Source organism: Magnolia sinica, chromosome 13 (genome assembly GCF_029962835.1).
Source record: "Magnolia sinica isolate HGM2019 chromosome 13, MsV1, whole genome shotgun sequence".
Taxonomy (NCBI): Eukaryota; Viridiplantae; Streptophyta; class Magnoliopsida; order Magnoliales; family Magnoliaceae; genus Magnolia; species Magnolia sinica.
The window spans coordinates 20560215-20573382 of record NC_080585.1 but is presented as its reverse complement, the minus strand read 5'-3'; the positions used below and the strand labels follow the sequence as shown (position 1 = coordinate 20573382).

Here is a 13168-nt window from a genome sequence, read left to right as displayed (position 1 = left end):
CCGGGCCTTTTCTGATCCGTCTTGGCCATGAAACTGTCCACGATCGGCTCTACATCACTGACTGCCTGATGTTTATATACATTGTCTGCTTTTTAGATTAGTAGTGCAGGTGTTTTTAGGCTAACTGACGAGTCTGCCTTCTCTTCCAACCAAGAAAGAAAAAACCATTCCGCTCCATCGATGATGTTGGCTGCATCTGAAATGCTACATTGTTGCTGTTATCGAGTTTACTGATAAATAAGAGAAATCTACCTGCCTAAGTAGACTTGATTGCATGTGTGAGCTGGCCTAAAACTCAAGATGGTCTGATCATCAGCTGGGCCACACTTGTATGTTGAATGTGGACTGTTGGTTGATTGTTGTAGCGGTCCGTTTCTTTTTTCATACAGCGTGGCCGATTTCATTCCATGATCAGAACTGTTAATCTGGTGGGCCCTTATTTTTATGGATTACATTCCAAAGGCTTCCTATCTGAAAATAGTAGTCATTGAGTTGTTGGATTGTTGACTGTTGAGCGTGGGGCAATGGCTTAGAACTGTCTATTTACAGAGCATACATAAGACAGTTAAGATAGTTGACGCCAAGGAGAATTTTGGGATACAGCCCATCTAACAGTAGGCCTCACCAGATTAACGGTCCCTGTTGCCACATGCTTGGCACGTGCTGCACCTTGTGGGGGAATTGATGGTACTTATGGTCTCTAACAATGGCAGTCACCTACATAGTGCTCGTAGTGAAGCTGCCAAACGATACATTCTTGATCTATGAAAAATGTATCGGGTGGCCTACTTTGACGAAAGGGTCCCAGTCCGGTAGGGATCACATCCTTCCTGTCCATCAGGTGGTTGTCCCAAGTTCGCCATGGATCCCTAAAATCAGCCCGATCTGGCACTCTGGACAGCTAGACTTGAGGGAACTCTCTAAATTCACTTTGTGCGATAACGCAGGGTAAGGGTGTAAGATGAATGGAGGAAGAACATCTTGATATTAGATTGACATCTTGATACACTGCGTTATCGCACAAAGGGTAATGACTCTCTTGAATTCATAAGAAACGAAGGAAAATTCAAAATATTTTATTGATGTCCTCTTTAAAAAGAAATTAGAATGCTTTAAATAATAAAATGCAAAGCCTAAATAAGATTTTTAATATGACTAAACTAAAATTTACCCAAAACGGTAAAGTTTATTAAAAATAAAAACTTATAATTTAATAATGCAGGGTGATTCCAGACATGATTAGACGCAACTCCTAAAAAGCCAGCATATAATAAAACCCTAAAATGAATAAGATATATTTAATTTAAAAATTGCTAAAATTAGTAAGTTTTTTACACTCTAGTTGCATAATTAATATATAATATGTATAATTTTACTACTGAAACCAACTAGAGCTATACATGTGACTGGCGACGATACAAACAAAATAAATGATTGCTGATTAGGCAGTGAGCAATATCTATCATTCAGCTACAAACTTTGTTTGATAAAGTGGGTGGATGGAATCCTCTTAGAAGAGTTTTTATCGCAGTTCCCGCATTGATACCGAATAAGTGACTATATTTTTTAGAATTTAGAATGGTATAAAAGCCCTTTAGGGGAGGGCTATTGCCTGCTTTGATCTACCAGTGGGAGAGTGAAGCGAAGCGTAGCAATTCTCGCTATGTTTAGAGTTTGAGTTCGGATGTGAGGCTTCGTCATTTCAGTTGTCATGGTCAAGACTGCAGGAAAGAAAGAAATGAATGAATGTACTTTTGAGAAAATATAAAATAATACATCTACCGAGACTAAAGCCAAAGGTGCGTCGTGTAAGTGGATGTGTCGAACCGAAATAAGATATCGGATTGACATCTTGATACACTGATTTACCATAATAATAATTAAAGTCCACGGTGACTCCACCGTGGGAAGAGCCGTGAGGTCATTAGTTATCAAATGAGCCTTCAGCCGCTGGGCTGATGTAGTACCAATGCAGGCTGGCCGTAGCTATGAGCACATATACCATTTTTTTTTTTTTTGCCCTCCTATCGGAATGAAAAACCATTTCGGTTGTGGCTTTCGAGCATGCCCCTCTTCGGCCCCTATGATCGCTTGCAGGTCATTAGGAGGGTGCTTGATGAGACATGGGTATTTTGCAAGACTTTAGAAAATGCATCTCTACAAAGCGGTGATATTTGTAATAGATTGAATGTTGAGATTTGGGCTGGAATCCTCTTCAAATGTTGAGCCACATCATATGACTTGGCTACCTTGGTTCGTATTGCAGGCATATGTTAGAAGTATGATCGGGCATATGTTTGAAGTGTGATCGATTGATTCAACATCGATGAACCTAGAAAAGAGGATTGAAGTTTGGAGCGAATATATAACAAGAATTCTTGAAATTCTTCGGAGATTCTTGATTGGCGCTGAGCTAACCATAGCGCAAAGTCATATGGCTTTTCAGATCCTTCATTTTCTAAGTAAAATCATCTTTCAGGATCTTAGATTAGATAACTTGATCATAATTCTATCTTTCAAAGTTGTGTCCCACAGAAAAAAAGGAGTGTGCGCGGAGCCTCAGCCCAACTTGTAGGTTCACTAATGTAAGGCAAGGAGTTGAGCCTGAACTGGCGAACCGAAGTCACTTTCAGAACAATACTTCCTATAGCTAACACGTGTCCAGTCCAACAGGAATGTTTTGTGCAAATGAACGTGAGCTGCTATACCGAATCCTCGCTGGCCATTGGGGACGGAGCGGTGAGGCCATGATCTGCAGGGGAACAAATCACTCATTCTTCCCTTAGGGACAGTATAAGAACGGTGAAAAGTCATTGCGTACTAGCATGCTCAATAATTTTGAAGCTGGCTTCAAAGCCGTTGCTTGCTGCGTTACCAAGTAGACTGACTCAGCGGACTTTTACCAAGTCCATCACATGGACCTAACTTCAAACCCAATTAATTTTTTAAGCAGGTGCAGAGGTGAGACCCAAACCTAATTCAATTTCTTAACAAGTCCAATAAATAGAACCTAAACATGTTAAAAACAGTTTGAGTCCATCAGGTATACATTAACAGCCCTAGCTCTAAGAGTACTGCAAGTTATGGTGCTCCTAGTTGCATCGAGTACACTTAGAGAATCTAATTCATTGGTCCACACTGTTCACTAGGTCAAGTGCCATTCCATGAGTTATCATGCAAACATCAAGCTGATATGACAAAAAACAATTTAAAGTACTGCAGCCTTTGAATGGATGATCGATCATTCACACAAAAATTAGGTCCACCAATCAATTTCATCTATTTATATGTTAAGACCCATCATGAAATGCTTATGATGTAAAAGAATGACTTCTTTTTAGGCAATTTTAATCATCCATCTATGGCTTGAAAATGGATGACTACAAAATAAGGCCAAACCAAGGTTAGATTGGATCATCTGATCAATGTGATTTTTGCATCATAGCATTTGGAATGTTTTTGCATCAATAGTTCACATCTATTGATTGTATTGTCCAATGTAACGGATGCAACTAAGAGCAGTGTAACTTATAGTCCTCTGGATATTTTTGCTCCCCAAATTAGTTTCCTTAGAGGGAGACCTTTAGATATTCAAAGGGTACAGGACATTTCAAAAGATACTAGAGGTATTAAGCAAATTGAAAAATGTAATTATTGTTTGATTGACAGCCCAGATTTCACCTGCAAAAGGCGGGTAATGGGGCTTGGACATTTCTAAAGAATGCCCTTTAAGGGTTTTGCTATGGTATGATGCACCTTGCAATAGTACAGTACCTTCACCCCCATATTGCATCATTAGATTGATCTTAACCATTCATATTCTCATTACCACTATATAGAAGTTATATTGTTATAATCATGCATCATTTGATTATCTTGAACTTTGAATCTTTGATTCGAATATCTATCCTTGAATATTCATCTTCATACAATCACTTATCCACAAATGTTTCCTGTCATGACCAAGGTAGCGTACAATATAAGAACAAGAACCGTTCAATTATCATTTAAACTGCAATCAAGGAGCTAAAACCAGCCACCTTTGGAATGGGAGGATCAGACCCTAACCAAACCCTCTCAAAATTTCTCTTGCATCTTGGGTGAATTGTGCATGGAAATAATGCGAGGGTACGTAATTAGTGGGTTCCAATACAATGTGTGCTTCTAATCCACACAGTCCAATTTTAGCAGATCATTTTAAGGTATGAACCCAAACATGAGGTAGAGATATATAAAGTTAAAGTGGGCTACACCACATAAAATAGTGGTAGAAATAACATCCATCGTTGAAAACTGAATCCTTATTAGTCCCGGCATTTGTGTTTATTTGTCATCCACCCCACTCATGAGATCACATAGATGTAGATAAAATTAAAACACAAAATTTAACTTCATCCAAAATTTCTATGGCCCTGAAAGAGTTTTCAATGCATACGTACTTTTCTATGTTGTGGTCCATTTCAAACATAGACAGCATGGATAAACCACAAAAATCAAGGTGGGCCCGTAGTTTTATTTTAATCTTTTCTCGATTTTAGAAATGAACATCTTCTCATATAAGTATCCATCAACATCAACATTGAAAATCTTGCTGGAATTAGTTAGGTAAATAATTGTTACTTATTTGCATATATTTTCCAAATTAAATTAAAAACAAACGCCCCCTAATCAAAGATGCAAGAATTTACTTATAAGTCGAATACAGATTTGTCCATAAAAATTGGATGGTTGAGAAATTGGATACTTACTAATATCTAACAAAAAACTAAAAAGCTTAAATGCCAAGTAAAATTAACAAAAAAATATTTAAAATAGAAAAGACAATATCATTAGAGGAGTAATTGAGAAAAAGTAAATAATAATCATTTTCATACCATAAATTACCTAATATCAACCTTATAAATCTCAGGACATTTAATAAAAGTTAAATGACTTTGAAAAAAAGATAAGAAAGTCCATCATCACCAATGTCCTATATTTACCTCATCATTCATTCATGTCAATGTTAACTCAATCGGTTAGGATTTGAATTGTTCAATTAATCGGTTTAGATCATCGATCCATGGGTCCTACTTGTACAAAATCAAAACCCCAAGGGTCGTGTACAATCTTTCGGCCGAGCATTGTGAAGTTTTCTAGGATATCCCTCTCTTGGGTGAGAAAGGCCAAAAAACAAGATCCAAACCGTTTATATGATAGCCCTCTCTTGCATGTGGAAGCCCAAAACACAATCTTAGAAACATTTCGCTTTGATCATTTATTCTTTTGCTTTAAAATGGAGCGTTTCATTAGCCGTTGTTTTTTGGCCCATTGATTGAAAGGTTAGAATCATCCAATCTGAATATTTTGCTACAATGATACCATCTAACGCAATTTCCATCGTACAAACGGTCTCGATCACTTCAACTAATCCAGATTCTATGGCTATAGTACAACGATACTACAACAATGGACAAGGACTGACTGCTGCTGTAGTAAACCTCTCCTTCTTGTTTCTCAATTTGTTTTTTTTCCCACTTTCTAGTCTTCTGGAAGATTCCAAAGCTATGTCAGCAAAGAGATGCCATGTGGACGGCACTCCGGACGAAACTTCGACATTTTCGGTGCTAAGATCACATACAACCATAGCATACACAGATCACCATGCTGCACCATTTTCACGCCAATGTGCCACATCTGTAGAACATCGAAGCCATGAAAAGGTGGGCCCTATCATGAAGATCAACTAGTCGAGAAGTCAGTCCATCCACTAATCAGGTGGGCCACACAATCTCAATAAATGGATGGTTGATGATCTGAATCAATGTAAAGGTGTGGCCTACCTGATGAGTGGATCAGTCTGATTTTCACACCAGGTGATTTACATGATGGTTCTCACCTTATGCACGGCTTGGATTTGTGTAGCATAATAAGCCTCTGCTACAGTCGTATGCGGTCATTCCTCTTATTGAATAACAATGATACATTACATCTCGAGAAATTTACCACTGTACGACCCATTTATGGCCCATTTACACGTTGAAGCCCACCTCATTTTACCTTACCAGAATAAGCCCCAGCTGTACGGACGCCTTCCCAAAGGTCGAAAATGCCCCTGCTTTTTCCTTCAAGCGGATCGGCTGGTGCTCGAAGACGAGCGCTGACGCTCCTCGAACTCCGAGTTGTACGAACGGTTCAAAAGAGATCAACGTTACGTGGGCCCCACAGTTATGTATTTATTATATCCACAACGTTCATCCATATTTCGAGATCATTTCGGAGCATTGTCAATATATATATATATATATATATATATATATATATATATATATATATATATCCAAAGATCAACTGGACCACACCACAAAGAGCAGCAGAAAATTGATTTTCACCGTTGAAACTTTTGTAAGGCCCAACATAACATTTCTTTTCCATCCAATCTATTAATAATGTCACAGAGACACGGATGAAGAGGACAAACAAATTTCATAATGATCCAAAACTTCTGTGAATGGTAATGTTGTCTGATACGGATAGACCTATAGCTACGGATTATAACCGTAGCTATAGATGGCATAAACCGTAGCCATAGAGGCCTGTCCGGGGTGGGCTCCCCGAACTAGTGCCTCCCGCCAGTTGCTGGCTTGTCCGGCGGGGCCATGCCCACCTGGCGGCCCCTATGGCTACGGATTATAACCGTAGTCATAAATGGACTGCTTTTATAATTTTTTTTTAAATTTTATTTCACATGGAGAACTTTATTCTACCTACAATTTTCTCCAACACATATTTATATAAATATGTATGTATAAGCGTATAAAACTTTTTTCCTCTCTCATTTTCATTTCTTTCTTTATTCATTTAACAAGAATGTCTTCTAAACCAAAATTAGTTATTTGATGTACCCTATATGATTTTGGGGTAGGAGAAGCTACTTTAGCCAACCAACCTGGTTATTTTCCAAGATTCGATTAGGTCGATGGTCGAAAATTCATTTCATTCACTTCGCGGTCAATTTTAATCAGTTCGTGGTCAATTTCATTCATTTCATTTACTTTGCGATCAATTCCATGCATTTCACGGTCAATCCCGACGATTCCCCTTCACTTCACAGTCAATTCCATGCATTTCACAACCAATTCCCTTCACTTCACGGTCATTTCCACACATTTCATGGTCAATTCGCTTCACTTCACAGTCATTTCCATGCATTTCACAGCCAATTCCCTTCACTTCATGGTCATTTCTACGCATTTCGTGGTCAATTCGCTTCACTTCATGGTCATTTCAATGCATTTCACGGTCAATTCCCTTAACTTTATGGTCATTTCCATGCATTTCATGGTCAATTCGCTTCACTTCACGGTCATTTTCGGCGATTCCGTTTTGATTCACGGTCATTTCCATGCATTTCATGTTCAATTCCAGCGATTCTGTTTAGATTCACAGTCATTTTCATGCACTTCACGGTCAATTCCCTTCACTTCACGGTCATTTCCATGCATTTCACGGTCAATTCGCTTCACTTCACGGTCATTTCCATGCATTTCACGGTCATTTTCGGCAATTTCATTTGGATTCACGGTCATTTCCATGCACTTCACGATCATTTCCATGCATTTCATGGTCAATTCACTTCACTTCACGGTCAATTCCCTTCACTTCACGGTCATTTCCATGGATTTCATGGTTAATTCGCTTCACTTCAGAGTCATTTCCATGCATGGGAATGACCGTGAAGAGTTACCTGAACTCCTGAAGGAATGACCGTAAAGTGCATCGAAATGACCGTGAATCTAAACGGAATCGCTGGGAATGACCGTGAAGTGAAGCGCATTGAACGTGAAATGCGTGGAAATGGCCGTCAAGTGAAGGGAGTTGACCGTGACGTGCATGGAAATGACCATGAATCTAAACGGAATCGCCAGAATTGATCGTGAAATGCATGGAAATGACCGTGAAGTGACACGAATTGACCGTGAAATGTGTGAAAATGGCCGTGAAGTGAAGGGAATTGACCGTGAAGTGCATGGAAATGACCGTGAATGTAAGCGGAATCGTCGGAATTGACTGTAAAATGCATGGAAATGACTGTGAAGTGAAGCGATTTGACCGTGAAATGCATGGAAATGACCGTGAAGTGAATGAAATTGACCGTTAAGTGCATGGAAATGACCGTGAATCCAAACGAAATTGCCAGAAATGATAGTGAAATGCATGAAAATGACCGTGAAGTGAAGCGAATTGACCGTGAAATGCATGGAAATGACTGTGAAGTGAAGGGAATTGACCATGAAGTGCATGGAAATGATTGTGAATCTAAACGGAATCGCCAGAATTGACCATGAAATGCATGAAAATGACCGTGAATCTAAACGAAATCGCCAGATTTGACCGTGAAATGCATGGAAATGACCGCGAAGTGAAGCGAATTGACCGCGAAATGCGTGGAAATGACTGTGAAGTGCATCGAAATGACCGTGAATCTAAACGGAATTGCTGGAAATGACCGTGAAATGCATGGAAATGACCGTGATGTGAAGCGAATTGACTGTGAAGTGCATGGAAATGGCCGTGAAGTGAAGGGAGTTGACCGTGAAGTGCATGGAAATGACCGTGAAATGCATGGAAATGACCGTGAAGTCAAGCGAATTGATCGTGAAATGCATGGAAATGGCCGTGAAGTGAAAGGAATTGACTGTGAATCGCATGGAAATGACCATGAATTTAAATGGAATGCGTGGAAATGACCGAGAAATGCATGAAAATGACCGTGAAGTTAAGCGAATTGACCGTGAAATGCATGGAAATGACCATGAAGTCAAGCGAATTGACCGTGAAATGCATGGAAATGACCGTGAAGTGAAGGGATATGACCGTGAAGTCAATCATTTCCACGCATTTCACGGTCAATTCGCTTCACTTCATGGCCATTTTCATGCATTTCACAGTCATTTCTAGCAATTCCGTTTAGATTCACGGTCATTTCCATGCACTTCACGGCCATTTTCATGCATTTCACGGTCATTTTGCTTCACATCACGGTTGTTTCCATGCATTTCACGGTCATTTTCAGTAATTCCGTTTAGATTCACAGTCATTTCAATGCACTTCACAGTCAATTCCCTTCACTTCACGGTCATTTCCATGCATTTTGTGGTCAATTCGCTTCACTTCACGGTCATTTTCATGCATTTCATGGTCATTTTCATGCATTTTGTTTAGATTCACGGTCATTTTGATGCACTTCACGGTCATTTCTATGCATTTCACGGTCAGTTCGCTTCACTTCATGGTCATTTCCATGCACTTCACGATCATTTCACTTCACTTTACGGTCATTTCCATGCATTTCACGGTCATTTCCGACGATTCTGTTTTGATTCACGGTCATTTCGATGCACTTCACGGTCAATTCCCTTCACTTCACGGTCATTTTCATGCATTTCACGGTCAATTCGCTTCACTTCACGGTCATTTTCATGCATTTCATGATCAATTCCGGCGATTTCGTTTAGATTCACGGTCATTTCCATGCATTTCACGTTTAATTTGCTTCACTTCACGGTCATTTCCATGCATTTCACGGTCATTTTCAGCGATTCCGTGTTGATTCACAGTCATTTCCATGCATTTCACGGTCAATTCCCTTCACTTCACGGTCATTTCCATGCATTTCACGGTCAATTTGCCTCACTTCACGGTCATTTCCATGCATTTCACGGTCATGCCCGACGATTCTGTTTTGATTCACGATCATTTCCATGCATTTCACGGTCAATTCCCTTCACTTCACGGTCATTTCCTCACATTTCACGGTCAATTTACTTCACTTTACGATCATTTTCATGCATTTCACGGTCATTCCCGACGATTCCGTGTTGATTCACGGTCATTTCCATGCATTTCACAATCAATTCCCTTCACTTCATGGTCATTTCCACGCATTTCACGGTCAATTCGCTTCACTTCACGGTCATTTCCATGCATTTTACGGTCATTCTTGGCGATTCCGTGTTGATTCACGGTCATTTCCATGCATTTCACGGTCAATTCCCTTCACTTCATGGCCATTTCCACGTATTTCACGGTCAATTCGCTTCACTTCACGGTCATTTCCATGCATTTCATAGTCATTCCCGCGATTCCGTGTTGATTCATGGTAATTTCCAAGCATTTCATGGTCAATTCCCTTCACTTCACGGTCATTTTCTCGCATTTCACAGTCAATTCGCTTCACTTCACGGCCATTTCCATGCATTTCACAGTCATTCCCTGCGATTCTGTGTTGATTCACGGTCATTTCCACGCATTTCATGGTCAATTCCCTTCACTTCACGGTCATTTCCACGCATTTCACGGTCAATTCACTTCACTTCACGGTCATTTCCATGCATTTCACGGTCATTCTCGACGATTTCGTGTTGATTCATGGTTATTTCCATGCATTTCACGGTCAATTCCCTTCACTTCACAGTCATTTCCGCTCATTTCACGTTCAATTCGCTTCACGGTCATTTCCATGCATTTCACGGTCATTCCCGGAGATTTCGTGTTGATTCACGGTCATTTACATGCATTTCATGGTCAATTCCCTTCACTTCACGGTCATTTCCACGCATTTCACTGTCAATTCGCTTCACTTCACGGTCATTTCCATGCATTTCACGGTCATTCCCGGCGATTCCGTGTTGATTCACGGTCATTTCCATGCATTTCACGGTCATTCCCAGCGATTTTGTGTTGATTCACGGTCATTTCCACGCATTTCACGGTCAATTCCCTTCACTTCACGGTCATTTCCATGCATTTCACGGTCATTTCCACGCATTTCATGGTCAATTCCCTTCACTTCACGGTCATTTCCACGCATTTCACAGTCATTCCTGGTGATTCCATGTTGATTCATGGTCATTTCCGCGCTAGGAATGACCGTGAAATGTGTGGAAATGACCGTCAAGGGAATTGACCATGACATGCATGGAAATGATCGTGAATCAACGCGAAATCGGCGGGAATGACCGTGAAATGCATGGAAATGACCATGAAGTGGAGCAAATTGACCGTGAAATGCGTGGAAATGACCGTGAAGTGAAGGGAATTGACCGTGAAATGCATGGAAATGATTGTGAATGTAAACAGAATCGCCGAGAATGACTATGAAATGCATGGAAATGACCGTGAAGTGAAGCAAATTGATCGTGAAATGCGTGGAAATGACCGTGATGTGAAGGGAATTGACCGTGAAATGCATGGAAATGATCGTGAATCAAAACGGAATCGCCGGGATTGACCGTGAAATGCATGGAAATGACCGTGAAGTGAAGGGAAATGGCCGTGAAATGCATGAAAATGATCGTGAAGTGAAGGGAATTGACCATGAAATGCCTGGAAATGACCGTGAATCAACATGGAATCGCCGGGAATGACCATGAAATGCATGGAAATGACCGTGAATTGAAGCGAATTGACCGTGAAATGCGTGGAAATGACTGTGAAGTGATGGGAATTGACCGTGAAATGCGTGGAAATCACAGTGAATCAACACGGAATTGTCGGGAATGACCGTGAAGTGCTGAAAATGATCATGAAGTGAAGCGAATTGACCTTGAAATGCATGGAAATGATCGTGAAGTGAAGGGAATTGGCCATGAAATGCCTGGAAATGACCGTGAATTAACACGGAATCGCCGGGAATGAACGTGAAATGCATGGAAATGATCGTGAAGTGAAGCGAATTGACTGTGAAATGCGTGGAAATGACCGTGAAGTGAAGGGAATTGAACGTGAAATGCATGGAAATGACCGTGAATCAAAACGGAATCGTCGGGATTGACCGTGAAATGCATGGAAATGACCGTGAAGTGTAGGGAAAAGATCGTGAAATGCATAAAAATGACCGTGAAGTAAAGGGAATTGACCGTGAAATGTATGGAATTGATCACAAAGTAAATGAAATGAATGAAATTGACCGCTAAGTGAATGAAATGGATTTTCGACCATTGACCTGATGGAATCTTGGAAAAAAACCAGGTTGGTTGGTTAAAGTAGCTTCTCCTACCTCAAAATCATATAGGGTACATCAAGTAACTAATTTTAGTTTAGAAGATATTCTTATTAAATGAATAAAGAAAGAAATGAAAAAAGAGAGAAATTTTTTTTATATGCTTATATATACATATTTATATAAATATCTATTAGTGAAAATTATAGGTAGAATAAAGTTCTCCATGTAAAAAAAAATAAATAAAAAAATTAAAAAAAATTCACAAATTGTTGTCACCGTAGTCCATTTATGGCTATAGTTTTAATCCGTAGCCATAGGGGCCGCCAGATGGGTGTAGCCCCACCGGACAGGCCAACAACTGGCACGGGGGCCGCTAGTTCGGCGAGCCCACCCCGGATAGGCTTCTATGGCTACGAATTAGGGTATCTCGGTTATAATCCGTAACCATAGGTCTAACTGTAGTAAATGACTTTATTATTCTGCTTCGAACGTCTACCGTTGAAACCCTTTTAGGGGTCACGGAAGTTTTGGATCATTATGAAATTTCTTTTCCTCTTCATCCATGTCTTTGTTACCTTATGAATAGATTGGATGGAAAATAAATGTTATGTTGGGCCCTACAAAAGTTTCAACGGTGAAAATCAATTTTCTGCTGCTCTTTGTGGTGTGGTCCGGTTGATCTTATATATATACATATAATGCTGCCAAATGATCTCGAAATATGGATGAACGATGTGGATATAACAAATACATAACTGTGGGGCCATATATAATGCTCCGAAATGATCTCGAAATATGGATGAACGTTGTGGATATAACAAATACATAACCGTGGGGCCATGTAACTTTGATTTCTTTTGAACCGCGTCAGCGCTCGTCTTCGATCACCAGCCGATCCGCTTAAGGAAAAAGCAGGGGCATTTTCGACCTTTGGCAAGTCGTCCGTACAGCAGGGGCTTATTCTGGTAAGGTAAAATGAGGTGGGCTTCAACGTGTAAATGGGCCATTAATGGGTCGTACAGTGGTAAATTTCTCGTACATCTGTGATACTACAGTGATACGACTGACAAATAATTCACCCACAGAGGCATACATACGTGTCAATTTGGACAGTTCTAAACCATGGGTTCTACTGTTAATGGCGTGTGTCAATTTGAGCGGTCATTTGGAGTTTATACATGC

General features: G+C 40.1%; 1 pseudogene; it reads left to right on the top strand.

The window, feature by feature from the left end:
• Positions 1–13168, top strand: part of LOC131223155 (phospholipase D alpha 1-like) — a 32412-nt pseudogene that overhangs the window by 8790 nt on the left and 10454 nt on the right.